Source organism: Galeopterus variegatus, unplaced genomic scaffold (genome assembly GCF_000696425.1).
Source record: "Galeopterus variegatus unplaced genomic scaffold, G_variegatus-3.0.2 Scaffold1713, whole genome shotgun sequence".
In the NCBI taxonomy this organism is placed as follows: Eukaryota; Metazoa; Chordata; class Mammalia; order Dermoptera; family Cynocephalidae; genus Galeopterus; species Galeopterus variegatus.
The window spans coordinates 256,042-262,695 of NW_007727824.1; positions in this window are offsets into that span (position 1 = coordinate 256,042).

Genomic DNA, 6,654 nt, shown 5'->3' on the forward strand with positions numbered 1-6,654 from the left:
TTTTTATATGTTTAAAAGCCATTTATGTTTCCTAGTCTGTGACCAACATTCATCTTTGTTTGTTTGTTTGTTTTTTTTTCCTTTTTTTTTTTTTCGTGACCGGCAACGGGATCGCAACCCTCGGTGTTGCTCCCGCACCTTGCTCAGCCAGTGAGCGGCTGGTCTGTATGTGGGATCCAAACCCTCGGCAGGAGCGCCACCACGCTCCCAAGCGGCGCACTGTAGCAGTGCGCCACTGGGCTGGCCCCATCTTTGTTTTTCTACTGTCTTCTAGTTGAATCTTTTTTTAATATGTTGTAGGTACTTTTGATATGTTATGGAAGAAATTAGCTTTTGTTTATCATATGTGCTGCAAATAACTTTTCTATTTTGTATTTTTTATTATTTACTTCATTTATTTCACTATGCAGAAATTTAAAATTTTTCTGTGTCCAAATTGGTTTTTGTTAAGTCTTCAGAAATGTATGGCATGCTTTGAAAGAACTTCCGTACTCCAATATGATAAAACAAAGTCATAAACAAAAATAAGTCCCCAGTTATTTTTTTTCAAGTGGTTTTACAAGTTATTTTTTCCTCTTAGACCTCTGATCCCTCTGAGATTTATTTTAGAGTATTCAGTTATGGAGGGAAAAGTGCATACCGCATTCCTCTTTTAATTTAGTGAGGCAAGACTATAACTGCAGAAAGATATATGCTCGTTTCTTAAAACCATCATGTTCTTAACACTCAAAACATTGCAAAATCAACCAACAAAATAATTCTTTCATCAAACAAAGTTAACACATAGCAATACGTTTTCAGTCATTTAGATCAGTTCTTTCTGAATTTTAATCATTCCAATACCACTTTAGTCATTTTTGACATTTCTACATTAACTCCTATAATATTATTTACTTAATACTTTTATTTTAATTGCCTGCATTACATAAGTCAGTTTATTGAAAAAGGAAACTTTGCATTTAACATTCTACTTAAATTTTCTGAAAGCATACTAAAATAAATAAGTATTAAAATAAATTTTTACTGATATACCACTAGCATCACTTTATTTATTGCTTAAAAAAACAGTAATCCAGTTAGAGCCAAATATATAGAAGTTTGGAGCTCTCTAAAACAAAATGTTGGGATGATTGACAGAAGTTTTGAGTTTTCACACTTAAAGTGTTGCTGAAGCTCCTCTTTTTTTTTTCCCCTGTGTTGTTGCTTCAAAGAGTTTATTGAAAATTCCACTTACTGACTTCTGTTATATCATCATCTGGTGCTTTAATGTGTGACAACATGACCTGAATTTTAACTGGTTTTGTAAATACTACACACACACACACACACACACACACACACACCTTTTTACGAAAACAAAAGTAAATAGAAAAGTTTACTTTGCTATGGATGAAAATTTTTCTACAGTTTTTTTGTCTTTTTCGTGACCGGTATGAAAACAAAAGTAAATAGAAAAGTTTACTTTGCTATGGATGAAAATTTTTCTACAGTTTTTTTGTCTTTTTCGTGACCGGTAAGGGGATTGCAACCCTTGGTGTGGTGTCGCCCACACCGCGCTCAGCCAGTGAGCCCACCAGCCATTCCTATATAGGATCCGAACCCGCGGGGGGAGAGTCGCTGCCTCCCAGCGCCGCACTCTCCCGAGTGCGCCATGGGGTCAGCCCTTCTACAGTTTTAAAGAAACACATACCACTGTTCAAGGTGAGTTTTGTTATTTGCAGATTAAAGCACCTCCCACTATATCAAAAATAATGAAATAGGATGGCAGAAGAGGAATTGTAGCATACTCCATTTTGCCTAATTCTAAAAAATGGATAGCTTCAACATTAATCCCAGGTAGTTCACTTCTTTTGAGAACAATAGTAATACTAGTTGGGTCCAACTAGATCCTTAAACATATAGAATAAAATATCTGGTGAAGATGGATTCGCGTGACCACATATTTACATTGTATATTACTCTTTATATCTAGAAGTAGATGATTTTACAACCGCACGTTTAGCAGGATTTCAGTAATTAGTGAGATAATCTGTGCTATGTACCACATTGAATCCTGGAGAATAAGACAGCTCAGGAAGAAATACAGGAGAGTATGTGAGCTTTCATTCAAATGATGTGTGTAGCCACTAAGTGAAAAAGAAACACTACTGGGTTGGTCTTGGTACCGAAATAAAAAAAAATGGTTTCTGTTTAAACAGCACCTAGTGATGTAAAACCTCTCAGACATCTAATAGGATGTACTCAGGACATAACACTATTTTGTGTTACTGCCTCATCAATGATGAAAACAATGATTGCTAGTTTTATTAAGTGCTGTGCTTACTTTGTACCAGGTGTTTTAGAAATACCATCTCATTTGCTCCTCACAATATTATTTCCCCTATATTAGAAATGAGCAAATGGAGTCTCTGAGAAGAGTTATCTTGCCCAAATCACACAATTAGAAAGCAGAAGAGTTGTGACTAAAACTCAGGCCCTTAAATGACCAAGCTTTTTTAATGAAACTTTGATGCTTCTCCAATCAGTCTGGCTTCTTTCACTTCCTGGGACTATCCCTTCCTCTTCTGTCTTGCGAGGGGAACCCAAGCAGAATAAAACACCTGGCACATCACATGCAGCCTCTTTCCTGGCTTTACAGAGAAGAGCATTAAAAGAGTCAAATCTGGCTTTCACTTAAGAAGGACGATGATGAGGATTGTAGTAACTGTTCAAAAAACCGTAGGTGCCATATAAAACCAGTATCTACAAATTAAAAGTTATAGATTTCTGCAACAAGTATTCTGTTATTCAGGCTACTTATTCAGTGTCAGTGAGGATACAGAGGTCTATATTAGTTTCCCACACCCCCTGGTCTCCCCGCCGCCCCCAATTAAGTTGCAATAATTCATGCAGTTTGGGCTGAAAAGAAACAACATTTGCAGGATTCCATTTCATAAATCCCCCTGCAGGGCACTGACTGGCAGCTCACTGCATTTCTTATAGCACATTTCACATCTACTTGCAAAACACTTGCACTGTAAAATAGGAGAATATCAAATAAAATGCTTATGGAAATTTTTCTACAACTGCTACCTAGGATACCCTCCTCTGTAGAAATGTTGCCACGTTACCCCAAAATTACATAGAAATATTCTTCTAATTAGAGTCAGCAAGAAATGTTGTCATTATTTATCATAAAATTATGATGTCATATTCTAAGGATATTTCTTAGATAATTTTGGGAAATATGTTATTAGGAACTATATAAGAGAATTCAGTAAAAAATAGTCACTAAAATAAACATAATATACAGAAACAAGGTGCCTATCATATAAATAACTCTCTGAGAAACAATTTTCTCAGCTTTAAAACAGGGATAATATCTTGGGAGACAGTTATGAGGATTAAAAAAAATAATGTAATCTAGTCTACAGAAAATTAAAGGACATTTCAGTAGGGGATCCATTTTATAACTTTTATGAGTATTATCACTAAAGTGACCTTTGGGTATAGACTTCTTTATTATGCTTTAATGCTTTTTATATACATTATAGAAGTATCACAAACATTATGTCTATTTATTTTTTAAAAGCTTCTATAAGATAAGGCATAATGTGTAACTTAATCATGAAATAGTATCAATGAAATGATATTTTTAAATAATAATGTTTTATTTTTATTTGATTAAAAAATAATTGATTAAACGTATTTATGTAGTACACAGTCAAATATCAATGCCTGTGTACAATGTGTGATGATCAAATCAGGATAATTAGCATGTTCCTCATTACAAAATGTAAACATTCCTTGTGTCTGTTAACCAATTTCTTGCTAACTCCCCCTCCCCCTTTTCTACCTCTAGTAACCACAATTCTGTCCTCTCCTGAAAATTCAATGCATTATCGTGTAAATAATAATAATGTTCACTAAAAAATAGCACTTATCACTTGTCAGGTATCTGATGTGTGCACTTTAACTTTTAATCTCATTTAATCCACCCAACAACTAAAAGAGAAGGGTATTATCCTATTTTTCTATTTTAATAATGTACCCAAGATCTAGAGTAGATACGCAGAGTAGGAGACACAAAGGGGAGAAAAAGGAAGACAAGTTATACGTTGCTCTATATCAAATTTTATCCTTTCTAAATTCAAAAATACAATCTGAGGCTATTTGGTGTTTTTCTTGGTTCCTTAAAGATGTTATCTTCCATAGTTTGAATGTTCTTCCAAAACTCATATTGAATCTTAATCCCTATTGTTAACAACAATGAGAGGGTGGGAAACCTGACTATGGTATTTGAACAGTAAAGAATACTTTACACTTTTAAGAGGTGATTGGAATGTGAGGACTAAGCACTTATGAATGAGTTAATTCATTTGTGAATTAATGAGTTGATGCTATAATGGGTTGTCATGGAGTTGACTAGTGTCTTTGTAAGGAGAGTAAGAAAGCATGTTAGTACATGCTCTCACCTCCTCTCCACATGATACCCTATGCTGCCTTGGGACTCTGCAGAGAGTCCCCACCAAGAAGTGGGCCCTCTTTCCATTAAGAATAGGAACAAGACAAGGATGCCCACTCTCACCACTTCTATTTAACATAGTGCTGGAGGTACTAGCCAGAGCAATCAGACAAGAGAAAAAAATAAAGGGAGTCCAGATTGGAAAAGATGAAGTCAAACTGTCTCTATTTGCAGGTGACATGATACTACATATAGAAAAACCTGAAGACTCTTATCAAAAAACTCCTAGGGCTGGTTAATAACTGTGGTAACATTGCAGGATACAAAATAAATGCCCCCAAATCAGGTGCATTTATATACTCAAATAATGAAATAAGAGAAAGAGAAATAGAGAAAGTAAACCCATTTACAGTTGTCACACACAAAAATATAACACCTAGGGATGAATTTAACCAAGGAGGTGAAAGTTCTCTACAATGAGAACTACAAATTACTTCTGAAAGAAATTAAGGAAGACACACAAAAATGGAAAGATATTTCATGCTCTTGGATTAGAAAAATTAACATCGTGAAAATGTCTATACTACCCAAAGTGATCTACAGATTCGATGCAATCCCCATCAAAATACCAATGACATTCTTCACAGAAATGGAAAAAACAACCTTAACTTTCATATGGAACAAGAAAAGACCCGGAACAGCCAAAGCAATCCTGAGCAAAATAAAATAAAGCCAGAGGCATAACACTACCTGACTTCAAATTATACTACAAAGCTATTGTAATCAAAACAGCATGGTACCGACATAAAAATAGACACTCAGACCAGTGGAGCAGAATTGAGAACCCAGAAATCACCCCTTAGGCTTACAGCCATCTGATATTGGATAAAGGCAACAAAAATCTACACTGGGGGAAAGACTACCTCTTCAACAAGTATGCTAGGAAAATTGGATATCCATATGCAGAAGAATGAAACTAGAAATGCACCTCTCACCATGTACTAAAATCAACTCAAAATGGATTAAAGACTTAAGTATAAGACCTGAAACTGTAAAATTACTAAGGGGAAAAATAGGTGAAACACTTCAGGAACTAGGTCTGGGCACAGTCTTTATGAACATGTGCCCAAAAGCACAAGCAGCAAAAGAAAAAAATAAACAAATGGGACTACATCCAACTAAAAAGCTTCTGCACAGCAAAGAAAACAATCAGCAGAACGAAACAACAACCTACAGTGTGGGAGAAAATTTTTGCTAACTATGCATCCAACAAGGGATTAATATCCATAATATACAAGAAACTCAAGCAATTACACAGTAAACAAACAACACAATTAAGAAATGGGCAAAGGAACTGAATAGATATTTTTCAAAGGAAGACATACAAATGGCCACAGGTACATGAAAAAATGCTCAACATCACTAGTCATCAGGAAAATGCAAATTAAAATTACACTGAGATACCTTCTCACCCCAGTAAGACTGGCTATAATCAAAAAGACAGTGAATAACTAATACTGGTGAGGGTGTGGAGAGAAGGGAATGCTCCTGCACTGTTGGTGGGACTGTAAATTAGTACAACCACTATGGAAAACAGTATGGAGATTTCTCAAACAACTACAGGTAGATCTTCCATATGATCCAGCAATCCCACTCCTGGGTATATACCCACAGGAATGGAGATCATCGTGTGGAAGGGATATCTGCATTCATATGTTCATTGCAGCTCTGTTTACAATAGCAAAGACATGGAACCAACCTAAATGTCCACTGATGGATGACTGCATAAGGAAACTGTGGTATATATACACCATGGAATACTACTCTGCTGTAAAAAAGAATGAAATTCTCCCATTCGCAACAACATGGATGAGTCTGGAGAAACTTACGTTGAGTGAAATAAGCAAAGCTCAGAGGGATAAATACCACATGTACTCACTCATAAGTGGGAGCTAAGAGAGAAAGAAGGAAGGAAAGACCAGTGGTGTGTTGGACTTTCAGAGGGAGAGAACATTCCTTGGGATACAAAGTGGAGTGGGTGGGGGAAGGAGAGAGGGAAGGACGTTGGGGATAAATGCGTGGGGAACCCGGGGTGCAAACGCAGTTTGTGGTAATGGGCATGCTGCCAGTATGAATCTGGCCTTCACATCTTGGGCATGAGGGATGACAATCAGCTCTGTATCTCATGAATATTCATAACCAATAAAAAA